The sequence below is a fragment of the Mya arenaria genome, chromosome 4, assembly GCF_026914265.1.
Source record: "Mya arenaria isolate MELC-2E11 chromosome 4, ASM2691426v1".
In the NCBI taxonomy this organism is placed as follows: domain Eukaryota; kingdom Metazoa; phylum Mollusca; class Bivalvia; order Myida; family Myidae; genus Mya; species Mya arenaria.
In genome coordinates this window covers 69,669,240-69,687,491 of record NC_069125.1, presented here as the reverse complement: position 1 = coordinate 69,687,491, position 18,252 = coordinate 69,669,240, and the positions used below count along the sequence as shown (strand labels likewise).

General features: G+C 33.9%; 1 protein-coding gene across 2 annotated transcripts in view; it reads right to left on the bottom strand.

The window, feature by feature from the left end:
* The window catches only part of LOC128232632 (uncharacterized), a 68,743-nt gene that overhangs the window by 37,338 nt on the left and 13,153 nt on the right, over nt 1–18,252 (bottom strand). The window lies entirely within an intron of this gene.

Sequence of the window (18,252 nt, the reverse complement as noted above, 5' to 3'; positions counted from 1 at the left end):
CAAAAAGTGTCAAAATAGTTTTAAGTTAGAGTAACAGTTAAAGACATTTTATGAAAAAAGCTATCACACTTTGATCTAAAGGGCGAAAAGCAACGATGATCAGCGATTGGTAAACTCAGGCTAAAAGGGTTCACAGGGAACTTGAATCCCTCATTTACAACAAGAAAAATACTTCGTACGTCGTACTCCCATTGTGCATAGCAGTGTTCTTAAATATGGTTTGAGGAAACTCATACCCTGAAGCCATTTCTCATTATTGTGTTTTTCTTATTGTGTGTGCTAGCAAATGAGACCTCAAACGAGTTACGATTGTATAAAGGTTATCTTTTCTACTTCATTTCTGTTTGCGTCATATGCGATGAAACCATCTCTGTCCAAAAAAGAAATACTGAGCATTCATCTACACCGAAAGAAAGAAATACTGTTTTCCTAAGCTTCTGGTAATATCCCAATGGCACAATGCATCACCAACACAGACTTTATGGTGCAACATATGTTAAACCAGACCGTTTGCTTACGAATTCCAGAAACACCTACGTCCTATTTATCCCTGATACTTATGTTACAACCCTCACGGCCGTTTTAAGTACCGTATTCTGGTCAAGCAAAATTGCTTAACCTTTTTGTTCTGTACCAAATCATCGAACAATGTATTAAGTAAATCGATAATATAATATATTTCCCTGGCAGAAAGTACCTCTGTACGAGGCTCATTGAAATAAGTTTCTCAGTGATTCTTGATAAAAAAAACACAACACCTCAAATATTTTTACAACTTTGGCCGATTCTAGCGGTGATGACAGATACGCACATTATATTTTCCCCAATAAACAGTGACTAGCGTTTCCATATTTTGGATGGATTTGAACATCCGCAGTTATGCTCTTCCGGGATTATGGAAGCGTGTGTAGATGACGGTAGTATTGCCCCGGCGACATTTATTTCACGAAAAGTATGAAAATTACTACCATGGTAAGACAATGTGAAATATGATGTTTTTTTTTAAAGATTTTCAAGACCTAATTATTGAAAACGTTTTCAATCGTCACAATGTAATTGGAAGGTGAATGAATTGGAACAAATTAGCAGCTAATGTGAATCAGAGACATTAACTACTGGTAGAAGTTTAAACAATATATACATTCGTTCAAGAGGTTTCTGTTTAATGTAAATGACAATGTTACTTCTTCTATTTGTCTAGCTGTCGACAACTCTGTTAAACAAATATTCCAATAAAAGCATAGTTATGCACTGCATTACCACTATTTCATAGAGATACACGTTCTTAACTTATAACAGATAAGCTTGGTCAATCAAACTTCTCCTCAGTGGTTCTATGTGTGTCATTCATAAATGTGACTTATGAAATCAGAACAATAATGTTCAAATCATATTTGCCCTGGTATTCGGTATCACTTATGAAGTATGCCACTCACTTGTAAGATCTAGTTTATTGTCTAAGACATCGTATGCAGATTGAGGTTAAAAAGAAGTGTGCTTTTTCAGAAACGTGCATAGATTTAGAGTGACACTCTTATTCAATATCAATACATACACATTTATAACAAACATACATTTTGATTGATAAATCTTTAACTACTTACTAAATAATGCATTTATGGAAAATATTAATTACTGATAACAAGATTGTAACCGTGAATTTAATAGCTGAAAACCCAAAATTATTTAATGATTGGTGAATGCTAAAATATTTACAGTGGTCTTCTATCGTCTCATAAGGTAGAAAGACCATTTTTCTGCACATTTCTTTCAAATTAAATTCGGTATCCTTCATAAGAACCATTGTTTTCGACATTTATTTATCCTTTCTGGTATATTTAAACAATTATATTAATTGTGGTAAATCTTATTTGGGAGTAAGTCATAAGTAAAAGTGCATCTTTAAGTTTGAGTACATAAAGAATAATAACTAAACACATATAAACATGGAACCTGCGCTCTTTGTTTTATAACCTGTCTTCCTACACTAGTAATAGAGACACACTGTGTGTCTGTACTTTGTAATATATTACTCAGCACGGCTTTATCAGATTGCCACTTCGATAGCACGACTTTTGAATTTGCTTCTGTGGCTAATTTGTATCTGAAAACATTCTAAATGGCGAGGCATGCAGACATTTATATGTGGGACTTTTTCTGAAAAACAACATTATTGCGCAATAAAAGCAATTTGAATTTCGTATCGCACTAACGAGCCCGTGTTTCTGGGTGATTTTCGCAGAGTAACTAGTCTTAACGAAAATTATTTATGTTTTAATTCAGTTACCAAATGTTTATATACGAATTAAGAAGAATGTTTCAGTGTTAAGGACATTACAGTCAAAACTACTTTCCTGTATGATTACAGTGTTGAGTTTAACATAGTACAGTAAGTTTTCAAAACGTTAACAAGCGTGTATCGAATAATCATCGTCATATCAGAACATAGTCTGTCTTTGTGGAACCTCTTGTGTTGATCATACCGATTAAAATTGAAAGACATATTAACTGGGTTGCAACCAAAATATTTTAGAGATAAAAAGTAGTTTCATTTGTCGTTTGTGACACTATATTTCTGATTATCGTGCTCATTGAGCACGAATGGAAGATAACTGTTATCCAACACATAAAAGGACGTTAAACGATGTATTACCTGTCTAAAATTGTTCCATATTGTCCTAGATGAATAATTCCTCAAGTGATTGTTTCATAACTTTAAAAATGACAGAGATTTAATCGATTTACAAGAATTTGACAGCGAATTGACTTTAGAAACCTTCATCCTTTAACAAGTCAGAAGTCTTTTGAAGTAAAATTGTTTTCTTGGTTTAAACAATGATAAAAACTATTATGACTCTGTATGAAAACTTAGCTTTAAACCTTGAAGTTACATAAGATACCTGTCTTTGCGTGACTGTGAGCTGACACTATTGGTCCGTATGGAGTTATCTGTTTGTATGTAATGGCTGTAATTGGTCGTTGTGTACGTACACGGAGATAGTATTCTAAATAAATAAATTGTTTAAATGAATTCCTTGTTATATTAATGTCGATGTTTATATTTTATCTATAGCTGTTCGGACAAGCGTGAGGTTTTTGCCTCACCAACTAATTTAAACTACATGTGAACTCTTGTTTCGCTGAATGTCCCAAGTCCTCCAACCACATATTAATTGATAAAGATATGTTGATACACGTGTGGTCTGTCTTCCGTGTTTGCACGTTATGTGTCTCTCGTTCAGTGTATGACATACATAAGCCTTATGCTTCGATACAGGGTCTTTGTTATCTTTTTGGCTGCTGGGCTTTTCAATGTAGCTTCCGTTGTGATTTCTCCTTTTTAATAACAATAGCGTGCGTTCAACTTTATACTGCGACACCGCATAGGTCTTTCTTACTAATCGAAGATTATCACATAATTGATTGTTTGTTCTAGTAAGGTTTCTATTCTTGATGCCATATATACAACTTGAATCTGACAAATAAAGATTAAAAATAATGATGCTGACTTACGGCAGCTTGTAAATAAAATCATTAACAAACGTTAGACAACAAGGCCACTCTGATCCATGGGAACACTAATAAAGAGCAGGGTATTATTTCTATGCAAGGGTCTTCTACCTTATCTAGGAAAACCTATAAAACATGCTTTGTCTTAGTTTAATAGCCTGAATCCCGCTGCAACACATCGTTAAACGCAATTATCTAAGACATATGTAAAAGACATTGTCAAGCGATTTTCCACCCCCGTCATTGAATGCGTCATTGGTATACCCTTTTTAGATTTTCAGATATTTCAGGAAATATTGTGCATATAGAATACAACATTAATAGAACATGAAGTTAAGCAGTTGTTTAATTAAGTTAATTTATCAGCAACTCACTAGGGAAATCAGCGAGAGGTAGTCCTACTGGTTTGGCTGCGCTTGTCCACTCCACTATAGTAATTCTATGGATTCGAAGGATATGTTTAAAGACAATGATTTATTTATTTATATACGTTTCATCAATTTGTCTTAAAATGTTAAACGTGTACATTTTTTTCATTTGTAAATACAATTGTTAAAAACAATCATGATATGTGTTTTTATTCGAAAGATTCACCCACACTGATAAAATAAACACATCAAATAAAATACGTTCAAAAACGCTAACTCGAATCAACTCGGATCTCAAGGGGAATATTACATAATTGATTGTTACATGGAACGCATTGATAATTGTCCAAATAGAAAAGTTTATGGTTTTCGACTCACTTAAAATTAGACACGATCGTCTGACTAGTATTAACAAGACTATTGCGTGTGTGTTCTTAGGCCCTAGTTCCCACTTTTATGGGAATGGAGAAGTTAGAATTTAATTGCGAATTTGTATGGCACGCTACAATAGCAATCCGAATTTGAGGTAAATAACAGTTATACCAGCAATAAGGAGTGTTGTTCATTATATTGTTGTATTAGGTCTGAAAATACAAGAGCTTATCAATAAAATACGAATGAACTCTTAGTCATTTTATTGCAGACAAAACAACACAAATCATCGAATTTCATTGAAAGAGAAGGATCCACTATCTTGAAATGTTCAGTAAAAATGTACAAGTCTGAGTACCAAAGCAGAACAAATGGGAAAAATATGGCAATTTTCTACATCCGTCTGCTATAGAAACTATATTATACCATATTGTCGGTAAAAACTGTATATTATGAAAGTGAGTATGCATGGTCACTTGGCGACTCTTGTGAAAAGGTAATATCAAAGAAAGCGTCCAAGATGGCCGCCATGAATTGTAAGTATAATATGTTCGAATATGCCTATTTTCATTTATCGTAAATATTTACATTGATTCAACTTTTCTGAAAATGTACTTCAAATTGCACTAAAAGGTATAAGTATCAACGCCAAGGTTACAAAACCATTGGTCGCAATCTGGCTATATATGGCTTGTACAACTCTTATGGCAAGTGTTACACGGATAAGTTCATCTTAATTCATACCATGTATCTATTTCATACTGTGCTTCAAATGAAATACTTTTCTGATATCTTCATTATAATAGGTCAAGGTCATACAAAACATAAACACTAAACACAAACAAACGTTATCTACTTGCATTATCAAAATCTTGCTTTTGCATCATGTAAAGTCAATGATTCAAAACATTTGAAATAGTGAAATATCAATTTTACCCCACTGATGAAACTCTAAAACCCGCCAGAAAGCATATAATCAATTCATGCTGTAAATGTAAATCCCATAGTCAAACGTAATTACGCCATATAGCTGTAAAAAATTAAATCATTTTTTTCCGGATTTTTAAAAGACATTAAATTCTTCTTGAAGCCATTCTTCTGGTTTTATTTTAGCACCGGGTGATTTTGTATATGTCCTGGTCTTGCTGGCCATAAATTGCTACTTTTACATACTTAATGATGATCCTGTCATCGCTCCACGATAAAGTTAGATGCCCCGATCGGCTATAAGAATAATTGATACGGACACATATCTAGTATTTACGGAGTGTCTATTTTCACCCATCGCCAAGTATTAACCCCGTATCCTCTATTTGCTAAGTATGTTGTGCTTCCGGTAGAACAATCTTCCCAACAGATCAATCTCTCCAAATGTATGCATTTCTTATTGTAACGAACGTATTCATGAGTGTATTTTTAATTACAATGAATCACGTTATCAAAAACTTTAAAAAAGATCTTCAGCAAACAATTGATACTCAGATCTGAGCACGTAAAAGAAATAGATCGAGTGTGCAACAAAAGGCATTTAACCTTAACGTTTTGTTCGATTTTGCATTTTCTTCTGCCTGGTGATTTAAAACAGTGAATAAGAGAATATAAGCACAAAAAGGACGTCCTGCCAAAAAGTCGTGTAAATTAAGGGATAGAAGATGTATGTGGAAAGAAAATCGTGTAGGCTTCATCAAGTACAGACAAATTAACGTGATACTCAATGAACCATCATGGGCGAACAGCACTTACGTTTATAATCACTTTCAATGTATTAAACAAAAATAAAATTCACACGAACCAAACAAGACAACAAACGAACATTTATTACTTTTGCACGTACATATATCTATTTCAGAAACAGTTTCGAGTATAACCTTAATCATATTGATATTGAACTAACACTTTTAAACACAAATATTAGAACACCTTATAACAATTTACCGATAACTTCCTCTTGGAAAATGATATATTTCATAAATATTATCAGGTGAACTACTTGCTTATACATGTACCTTGATTTGCGTCATTCGCAAAATGGACTTTTTAATATATACGTATATACTTTTTGTGACATTAAAATTAGTTATTTGATGTTAGATTTTGAATCCAAAGCTTTAAAAGAGTAATTCTATATATTCTAAACAAAAGTGGGTAGGGTAGGTTTGATCTGCTACTATCAATCTCGTGCTAAGGGAATCAATTGCTTCACTCAGTTCGAACTAATTTGCTGGCTAGCTCTGTTCCGGAGACGTTCATGAAAATCCTGGCACCGCACATTCTCCATTCTCCTCCTTCTCTTCTGAAATCCCTGTTATCCCTGTTGACGTTACTGGATGCCTAAATATCGTCCTCTATAATGTTCAGAGCTTCAGTAGCAAGAGGAAATCTTGTTCCCTGTCTTACGCAATTTTGACATTTTAGCCTTCACTGAACAATGGCTCACTCCTAACTCAGCAACATCGGAAATGATATTTTCACCATTTTATGTTCCTCAGAAGAGATCGACCTTCCGATGCACATGGTGGTATTCTTGTATACATTAAGTCAGATGTTAACGTATTAGAAAGACATGACCTCGATATAAACGACATCGAATGTAATGGCTTGCCTGCGCATTAAAAATAGACGTATGCTACTTGGAACCTTCAATAGACCTCCTAACTCCAATTCATATGATCCATTCTTGAATGTATTAATAATAATTTCATTGGCTGTTGATACTGAAATTAAAGACATATTTATCACAGGGGATTTCAACCTAAACATCAACAAACCCTTTACCCGTCAAACGATTGATTCTGTCTGTCAACAATTCTGTCTGTCAACAATTCAACTTGAACCAGGTCATACGAGACCCTACCCATTTTACCGATTCTTCTGAGTCTGTCATTGACCTATTCCTCGTCTCTTCAAAAGATATTGTTCTCGATTGGGGTGTAGGTGAATCATTCCACGAACAGTTAGTCCAGTATCATTGTCCAGTCTATTGCGTCCTACGCTACACAACAGCTACAAGACATCATACATTGAACAGCTACAAGACAACTTGCATTGAACAGCTACAAGACAACATAAATTGAACAGCTGCAAGACAATATACATTGAACAGCTATCAAGTCTTCTTTCATAATGCAGATGTAAAATTAATGGATTTATGCTCTCTTGTTGACGTTACTTCAACTCAATCAATGTAAAAAAAAGTTGAATGTGCCAAATGAACTGTTGGAACAAATACTGCAGATGTATTCAACATGTGCTTTTACAATACTTTAAGGTGATTGATGCTTTTCATGAAAATGGAAAACAGGAAAGTGTTTGGTTTAGCAGGTAATGAGACTTTTGTATAACATTGTTAATGAAAGCAGGTGCTACAATAGCATAAAACTGATAGCTCGCACACGCCTTCTGTAATCAACATATCCAGGGCAATTCCTGTACGAAATAGTTTTCTTGATACAATGAAACAAAAAAGCAGTGCCTTAAGTGCAAATTTTTGAGAAAAAAAAATCGCCATCATCTTTCGTTAACCATAAGTTTAATTTGACTGAATTAATGGCATTGATGCTAAAATAAGCAGATTCTGAGTATTATTTTTAAAAATTGTCAAATAAACTATACATTGAACGAGAGACACTCAATGTTCAACGAATTTTCAAACCAAATTTGCATTAGAATACCTTTATCAATAAATCTATCAACTATTAATAGACGTACAATGTAACGAATTAAGGACATTACGAACCATGGATATTACGGACCATATTTCGGGACATTACGGACCATCTTGAAAAAGTTCAATCCAAAATTCAAAGTTTATTTCAGAAAGCAATCGCAAATATAAATATTCACATTCACAATATAAAAAAAAGTTGTTTGAAAAATTATAAATCATTGTCCGTACTGTCCACAAATATGGTAAGTTAAAAAGAAATTGTGAGTAATAGTATAGTTCATTGTCCGTAATGTCCCGAAATATGGTACAACATAAAGTTAAAACAAACTGTGAAGTAAATGATAAATCACTGTCCGCAAATATGGTATGTTACAAAGTTAAAACAAACTGTGAGTAAAATGATATATCATGGTCAATAATGTAAACAATTTACCCAATGTAACTATAGTTTCATTTCAGAATTGAATAACCGTGTCATACGTACACCCGATTCTACGATTAATACAGGTTCTTTTTAGTAAAGAATTGAATAAAAGATTAGAATATAAATTTAAAAGTTAATGACCACTTTAAGTACGTAATACCAGAATTGTTATCACCAGATTCATCGAAGGTCGATTTAGATAAAACAATATTTGTCTTCTGCATAAGAGAGGAATGTATTACTCGTGTTTTTGAATACAGCAATACTGGAATCATTTATAAGAGAAGAATAATGAATACTTCATATAAACCGCTATAAAACGCCTTGTGGTTGACGACTGTCCTAGATGTACTCACTGCATACAGAAAAACACCGCTAAATGCCATTATGATTTAACTGGTCCCGAACTTAAACAACACTAGGGGAATTTTGCCTGTCAGATAATAACATATTGCACCCACCCAATTATGTTGTTACATTAATTTCCACAGAACAGCGGAGACAATTGTAAAGCATGCACTCAAATTTCGGAAGCAATTTCTTTTTAATTGTTCCTGTACAGGAACTCGACATTGGATCCATCATTTATAGAATGTTTATCGAATTTCGTACAAAAGGAATATGTGTATCATGTATTCCAAACACCTTCTAAATAATATTCACGATAAGGCAATACATTTTCTTCCTTTAAAATCGTTTACAAAATAACCATTTATATATGTTTAGATAGTGTGCGATTTTATACTGACTCCCTAATGCTGTGCCATTTGCAAGTATCGATGTTTTCGTACGTCTGTTGGTTTTGCAAATACGCAATTATTTTCGCCACGAAGCCACCTTACCTACGGGTGTGCGATAACAAGGTCGGGTATAGAAAGATCGCGTATCAAATATATATGCTTAGAAGAAATGATACAAACAACTAACTTAAGTTATTACACAATGAAATTGCATCAAGTACTTTCGTAAGCATATATTAGTGCTTGCTTTACATTTTAATTTTATTCCTTGGCAAACACCTGTTAAGCTCACGGTTTTTTTGCACTGATGAGTGCATATGACGTCTTAGAAACGAACGCATGACACGATAGGAGCAAGCACTTTTAAAATTCTGAATTCAATTACTTTTTATTGACACCAAAACTATTTATATATAGTTTGCGAAGGAAGACGTTATGGTGACAAAGTGGTTTCAAGAAATCAATGCTTATTAAAACTAGTGTTGGGAATCGGCTCTAGGTAACCAATTATCGATAGTACAATAATTGACAATACGTTAATTTTAGTTTTAATTCTTGTGCAATAACTCGTAATCCTTTACTTTTGTTATTTTATGTTAATGTTTGAAGTTATTAAGTGTTGTTGTTGCTTCCGGCATTATAAACAATAACAACTAAGCACTTTGGAATGTATAAAAGAACTCAAAAGAGAAAATTGGCAGCCATTAAACAAACGTAAATAACGTGAGGAAAGAAGAAAAACAACTCGGCGGTTGAATCGACGATCAATTATGACCAAATATAAACGATTGTTGCCGATTTCAGGCCCAACCAATCAATTTTCGATTACAATCGATCATCGGAACATCACTAATTAAAACAACTGAGTATGGCCTTTTCTGAGAACATGCTCCACACATTTAACAGTAAGGGATCCATAACAAGATAACAATTCCAGGGATCAGATTTTGATACTGGGTCTTGATTTGTAAACAGCTGGAATTGAGTGGGTATTGACTTCACCAACAAGCCATCAACCTTTTAGGCTTTGACACCTAACCGATCGTATTCAACGTTTGAGATGTTTTTATGTCGTTTGCAAATATATATAACATATTTTATTAACATGCGTGTGGCTTATCGTCAGTCAACTAAACTAAATGATCAATAACTGATACATCTCAAAGCTGGCTGACTGTGAGCACAGTTGGTAAACTATATCACCGCATGCAAAGCTAAATAGAAAAAGTAACTACCTTTTGAGTAACATATCGTGTGAACACAACTTAACAACGAAAATAATACAAACATATTTTGTAAATCAACTTAACATTCATTTATGTCCATCACATAAACTTCAACGAACACGGATAATTTCTTCACTTTAAAAATTCCCGCTCTACGTATCTAATAATGTAGAGTCCAATTACTTCCCTTTGTGATATGAAGGCCACAGTACCAAACCTGTCTTCAGTCAAAATATTGAACTAGAATGTGCAATAGCTTGAATCAACCACGGCCATGCACATGTAGCATATGGAGCATAATTTCTCAAGATTCTATTTAAGATAAAAGTGCGCTGATGGCATTTATTACTTAAAAGTTTCATAGTTATTAGATTTGTGATAACACAATTAATTATTCGCTCCGAATATCTTTGAAAGGCAATTGTGATTGTAACAAATGTTTCATTAGCTGAAATCATCTCCATCGAAAGAAAGAACTACTGTGTTCTTAAGCTCTCGCTTATTTCCCAGCGGTTCAATAATAAACAACGCAGACTTTATGGTGCTACACGTGTTTTTCCGCTCTTTTTGATTTCCTTATCCAGAAACAACGACTTCAATTAATAATAAATGTTTACTCTCACGGCCGTTGTTTTATTATCGCCTGTAAATAGCAAATATGGTCAATACGATTGTTTAAAACAAACAGTTTCTGCGCAAATTGCTTAAACATAGCGGCATCAATTAAATAGACAAGGTAAATGATGATGTATATGTTTGTTAAAAGTTGCTCTGTACCTCGGTTATATTAAGCATTATTTAGCAGTGATATTTAAAACAAAAAAGAATCTCACTTAAGCTGTTACCAGGACGTGTGTCAATTGTAGTGAAGCACATTCCATGTTGTTGTTTTCAATGCGACAGTATGCAATAGTAACCATAGTATTAAAATGTGAACAAAGCGTTATAACGTTGGCAATAATCAGCATGCACATGAGACGTTTATGGGTTTGGAGACATTAGTTGCCAAAGTCAATGTGACATGGTTTGCTTGTTTGCATGAGTTAACACAATTTACTTTTTTTTCAGGATATGTTCAGTTTTACATGAATGCTACTGGAATGCCTAATATTTGTCATTGCTGTCAATACCTCGACTCCTTAAATATAGAAACTGAAGCAAAATGATTTTGAAATTTATGGGACAACTGTGACCGTTCCAAGGTGGTAATCATTTATTGATTAAACTGTTTTTACGCATATTTGAACTGTTTTTAGTGTTTGTGCATAGTGCCTCTTAATATGGCATGATTTGAAAATTTGATTATCGGACTTGTCCCTGTAAATTTCATTACATCATTTAAGTACAGAACCACAATTACCTCTTATGCACTCTCACAGATTGAACGTTTTGACAACTTTTTTAATGTTTGTTAGGGAACGAACCAATTTATGCGAAGATGCATGGAAACCAGTCACATGAAACTGCTGACAAAAAAATAGATCGCAGATTTTTATATTAAGTTCTAAAATTGATGTTTAATGCATTTTTCTTAAACCATTAGTAACGCTTTTAGCCATAACAAATTACTACTCGAACGGAAATCTGAAAATCTGATCTGATCTTTTGTCAGCATTCTTTTATAACTGGTTTGCAGATCCTTTTGGCAGAAATTTGCTCATCCCAAGACAAAAAACAAACAAACGGTATATCTGTGAGAGTGCAGCTTTAAACAAAAATTGTTTGTTCTAATGTCTGCCAGTCCTGCGATGTGAAACCAAAACAAAACAGCATTTCGATCAACTGTATGCTCGGTATTCTGTAAAATGAGATAACACTCAGTAAATATGGTATGATCGAAATTATTTGCAGACCGATGTTTATAGTAGACTGTAATGTGAATTTTGTAATTTAGGACATAAACTAAAATACACTTTTGAAGATAATGGCATATTCTCAGTATATAAAAACATTGCACAATGTTTATAAACACAAGTTTCTTTATGTCAACCAACACATTTTATACAGACATATTTAGTGTCTGTACTTTGCAAACTATAATTCCATATGACTTAATTCGATTTTTCTTGTCCCAAGAGTGTGTACCACTTCGATTGCTCCGCTTTTATATTTCAGGTCATGTAGCTGACTGGTATCTGAAAAATTTCTGACTTACATTAAATGCAGTCGATTTATAGTTGAACATTTACAAAACACACTCAAAAAGGCATTTTGCTTTTCTTATTGTTCAAGTTTATATTTGAACTGTTGCAATGTATTTTCAAGAATATCATGTGGTCTGGGGTTCTTCAACAACTTGTACAGAATACATTTAGGTCGAATGAATACAGTTAGGTAGAGAGGTCTTTCAGCAGCACAAAAAACATCAAAGATGTGGAAACAGCCATCATGGTACCATTTAGACCGTTTGTTGACAGAAATGGTCAGTGCAACACCGTCAATGCCACATAATATAGGCCTAAATGTTAATTTGTTCGCTATAATGGAAACTTCAGGGACACGCCCAACATTTAAGATATTAAATTTAAGATATTAATTTAGAGACTCAAGGTTAAGGTCCATCAAATAAGCGACAGCTCCTTTTCTCACCGCATAAATAGAAACAATGAAACACAACGTGTCCGTGTGGAGCCATGTTGCATTAAACGACTCATAAAACATGTGATAATATATCTGTGACAACTTCTGAAAGACAGAGACAGATATATTTCGTTTGGTATTTCCTTAAGCTTATGTAAAAAATGGTGATAATATTTATCAAAATTAATTATATATCAGGATGACTAGTAGCATTATAAAAAAACCTGTTTATATAAGAAAGCATTGATCCGGATTATTTAAATAAAATAATTTGATATATTGACAAAATCATTCAAATACATTTTAATAAATTTTGCAGATGGTGTTAAAGTTCAAATTCAGAATGAGAATTCATACAAAATATGTATGTGGGGGAAACGTTTAGGTAACCACTAACACACACTGATTTCGACCATCAAGAGCAAAGCAAAGGTTATCTAACAAAGACCAGTAAATAAAAACAACAACTCAAAAACGCAACGTTGATGGTTTATGATACATATTATCATCTTATGGTGCATGACGAGGACGTTATCGTTGGCAGGAATCATGCTGATACAAACAGAAGACGCATTTCATTCTGCTTCAAAAACAAACATAAAAAGGCCTGAAACTCATTCTAGAAATGAGATAAGTACAAAGTAAATCTAGGAATTGTATTTAAAGGAAACTAACCACATAAAATGGCAAATATAGCCAGGCAAATAGTGATGAAACCTCGTGATAACATTTTCTGCGCATTTAGACCATTTATGGGTTCACCTATGGGGTCAGGACCCAGGGAAACCAAAAAAAAAAATGTAACTGGATAATGCAGAAACATTGCGTTCGCTTTTTTGTAAGGTTGAACACATTGGTTTGGTGGCAAATAAATTACGATTCACGATGTTCGTAAACGTGTAAACACGTATATTTAGCTTCCGGTTTGGGTAAACTGGACGTTTTGGTACTCTTGTGAGTTATAGATTCAAATGTTTTAGCACAAAATTGATTTTGATAGTTCTCTTAACATTTGACTTAGTCGACTAGCTCAATAGGATTCCCTTTTTTCTTCTAATCGTCTGCAAATACCATGATGAAAAGTGTGTGCGCTCAATTAATGTAATGTAACAAATAGCTTCGTATACCAATTGAGATATAATAGTGTCTGGATCTGGTGTTAAACTAATTTTCAGGAGTATATTACATTAAAACTATTTCATGATGTATTTCCCGGCCCAAATTGTGACACTTGAAGTGTAAGCCTTATTGATTCATCATTCGCAGAGGGGTACAGGTATTCCAAATCTGCAAGGGTTTAAGTAAGGTTTTGGAGCTTGATATGCAAGATGGCAGCGAAACCATGACGAAATAGGATTTTTGGAGCCTGTTTTCGCCTAGTAAGTGGTATAAAGTATATATTTCAAAAATATCATGACGCGCATTCGGCTCTACAATTACCATGCCTCACTCGGCTTTTTATTTCATGCGTCTAGGTTACATAATAAAAAAGTTATTGAAGGAAAACCTTCGGCCAGTCTGTTGTTTACAAATGTGAGAAGCGAGAATTTGATACATTTTATGACGTTTAAGTTCCAAAAACACATATTTTTGCAATGGTTTCTGCTTTGACATTATTTAAATGTGGTATTTTAATTCCCTGACAGTTCGTTTGCTGTACAAGAGCATTCATAGTAATATTATTTTGGTTTAACCACCAAAATGTGTGCTGAAAATAGTTCAACCATCTTTTGGCATCTGCACTGAAAGACACTTTTATAAATGAAAACAAACTGAGTGACAAATTAAACTTTTGACAAACGTTCCATAATATTATGACAAACTTTCCATTATATTAGACTTGCCCTCTGTAAATAATTTCTATAAAAATATTTTTAAAGCGATTTATTTGTCTTTTTATTTACTGTCTAATTTTCTTTTTCTCACATTATAAGTACTAACTACCAACTGATAAAAATAGAAACTAAAACAACCTATTACAACCCCTTACCATTACAGTGGATAGTTATTTTTATATTTGCTAATTCATAATGGTGACATCAGAAGAACCAGTAATACAATGAAAATATTGTTTACTGTTAACACTCAAATTAACGCCATGCTTCTATTGATAGGGCCAACGATATGCCGAGATACAAAAAGATATCATCTCTGAGTTTTAACCGCTCTAGAAAACGGAAAACGGACAAGCCTTGTACCAGGCAATTCAAGAAATTTAGAGTTACCGTCACACCCCGAAAGAGTTTCAGTTTCACACCAAACAAAAGCGCGAAACGTCTTAAATAGGATATACGAGGGGCACACATTTTCATCAGTTGATGATCTGCATAGTTCCAAATTGTTACCATAACCTATCGGACATTTTTTCATTCTTTCTAACGATTAAGACCATATTCTTTCTACCGATCATTGATATCAGCACATACCAACAGAAGAGTTACAGAGGGCAAGGTTAATATCAAGAGCTATACACTTTTGATCAGACCAATTTGTTTTGTTCCTAGAGTCAAACTGACAAAGGAGAGCATGCATGTTTAAAACGTTTGTTTTGTATACAACACGTGATAGTATAATATAATTGAAAGTTTGTCATACTATTATGGAACGTTTGTCACAAGTTTAATTTGTCACACAGTTTGTTTTCATTTATAAAAGTGTCTTTCAGTGCAGATGCCAAAAGGTGGTTGAACTATTCTCAGCACACATTTAGGTGGTTAAACCAAAATAAAATTACCATGAAGGCTCTTGTACAGCAAAGGAATTGTCAGGAAATTAAAATACCACATTTAAATAATGTTAAAGCAGAAACCATTGCAAAAATATGTGTTTTTGAAACTTAAACGTCATAAAAAGTATCCAATTCTCCCTTCCCACATTTGTAAACAACAGACTGGCCGAAGGTTTTCCTTATGTAACCTAGACGCATGAAATAAAAAGCCGAGTGAGGCATGGTAATTGTAGAGCCGAATGCGCGTCATGATATTTTTGAAATATATACCACTTACCAGGCGAAAACAGGCTCCAAAAATCCTATTTCGTCATGGTTTCGCCGCCATCTTGCATATCAAGCTCCAAAACCTCACTTAAACCCTTGCAGATTCGGAATGCGTGTACCCCCTTGATTCGGCAGCTTATCATTTAGACTACCAACTTGTTATGCTCCAGACTTCTACCCGTTGTTGCCATAAATGTTTGAAACATAAGGAGCCACTTTCAAATTTGTATGTATGTTTAATTCAATTACACTATCTTTAAAGGTGTAACACGAGTACCAGTTTAAGTCTGTTTATTATATTGAGCGAAGAAAGGTGTGTTAGCAAGTCTGATTAAGATTCATTTCTACAAACAAGTGGAAAAAATCTCGTCATAAACCTGGTTATAATTAAATCTTGCGTGCATCTTAAGCGCATACTGCGATAATGTTAGTGTTAAAATCGCATCTGCCTCTCTTGAAAAGCGAAAATCTGTTCGGAAACGGTTTGTTAGTTCAGGTAAGAATTCTATTATTGATGCCAAAATCTTACCAACTAATAGCTAAAGAGAATAATATTGGAGCTGGTTTCGGCTTATTTTTATTTAAAATTACGTAAAAGCCTAAGGAACGGTTATTCATGAGATGATTTATATAAAACAGGTAATTGTTCAATTTAATCGAGTAAACATGAATTGCCTCAGTTTGAAAGCCAGCATTTCTTTGAAAGTAGGCACTAAGCTGCAGACAGCGTTTAAACATTTCTTAACGCTTAAAGTGAAGAAAACAAGTCCACCCCCACCGTTGATCATACTAATGGATTATATATTTTAAGATTGTCATAATTTAGGGTTTTACTGCGCAGACCGAGTACATCACCAGTGAAACTTGACATTAAGTAGATGTTTAAGTTAATGTATCAGCAACTCACGAGGGAAATCAGTGAGAGGTTGTCCTGTCCGTTTGATGGTGATTTTACAAGCAGTTAAAAAGTAGTCATGTGGTTTCCGAGGGTTCAATGATACGTTTAAGGACAATAACGTTCATACGTTACGTTAGCACGCTTTTACACGCACGTTATTGTTTTCTACCGAAACTAGTTTTATTCAATCATGATTAATTTCTTGATTAGAACGATTTACTCAAGTTGATTAAATAAACATTTCAAATAAGATACGGCCAGAAACACTAACTCGGACCCATTTGGCATCTCAAGGGAGGTTTTAAACAATCGATTGTTACGTAGAACGCATTGGTAACTGTCGAAATAGAACAGTTTATGGTTTGCGATTCACTTTAAATGAGATCAGACCGTCTGGCGACGATTAACAAGACCTTTGCGTGTGTTTAGGATCTTGACTGGTGTAGACTCTAGTATCTATTGTTGAGGAAATGCACGTTTCAAATGCAGATTGATTCACACGTTTGCAGACGTGGGTTTGAATTTTTAGTTAACTAGCAACACTGAGCGATCTTCAATATGAACCATTTCTAGTAGTAATACAAGTGTAATGAAACTTACACATTTGAATATATGGTGTTTGATTTTTACAGCAGAACTTACATCTTTTAATGTTCACTACATGTACATGTGCTTAATATGGCCTTAGTTTGTTTATTGAATGACACTTAATGATAACTAAACAAAAACATTTTTTTAAACATCTAAATTTACCCTTGCAAATTTGATTTTACTTTAAACTGAATGTGTAAAAAACACAATACGTCAACAATCTACAAGACAACTACCAAATGGAGCTCCAGATTTTATCTTTTTTCCCAGGACTATGCCAGAATAACTTTTTACACTGAAGCCCTACATTGCTTCTCGTTAAGTAACATTTAATTAAGGAACAAGAGGCGTCATGCTCCTCAATAGTTTAGCTGTGATCTACTTATATTCATTGAACTGTACACAGAGGCAATGCAATAACGGAAACGTTAGGATATTAATGGAGTAAATGTAAAACCCATAATCAAGCGTGATTAATCCATATAGCCTAAACGAATTAAATCACATATCCCTAGACCCAAAGATAATATAATTATCCGGTATGGCCCGGTTATTAAGAAGACATTGAATACTGCACGAACCTCTCCATAGAAGCAAAACTATAAGATGACGGTAAAGTTGGATGGTAGTTGGTAGTTGGTAGTTTGGTATTCGAATATAAAACTACCAACTAGTTGGTAATTGGTTATTCAAATATCAAATAGTCAACTAACTGCTAGTTGTCCGTTTAGTACTCGAACAATCAACGAGATAGTAGTTAGATGCTCTAACGGATTCAGAGGATTTAGACGTGTTTTTGGTCAACTTGGCGCGGTTTCCCCATGATACCGTCAGAATTCGCTTTTAATGACCTTAGAGAAGAAAAAAGAAGAAATAAAATA